Raw genomic sequence first — 261 nt, forward strand, 5'->3', positions numbered from 1 at the left:
GTGGATAATAACTTCAACAGTAAAGATATAGCATGGTAGAAAGTGGAAGTCAGATGGTAACTTGTGCAAATGCTGGAAAATAGTTGTTTTTAGACAATCAAATCATAACTCACAATTCTAACATGGATGTGGCATTAAAAGCAATCCATTCATAACTCAGTTACCCTAATACTCATATTATTCTTTATACATGTAAACCGACGGGGGACGCGACCCTCTGTGTGAGAGGCTGGTTTTGTTCTTGTGGCAAGACCCTTGACC

This window comes from Penaeus monodon, chromosome 28 (assembly GCF_015228065.2).
Source record: "Penaeus monodon isolate SGIC_2016 chromosome 28, NSTDA_Pmon_1, whole genome shotgun sequence".
Classification (NCBI taxonomy): domain Eukaryota; kingdom Metazoa; phylum Arthropoda; class Malacostraca; order Decapoda; family Penaeidae; genus Penaeus; species Penaeus monodon.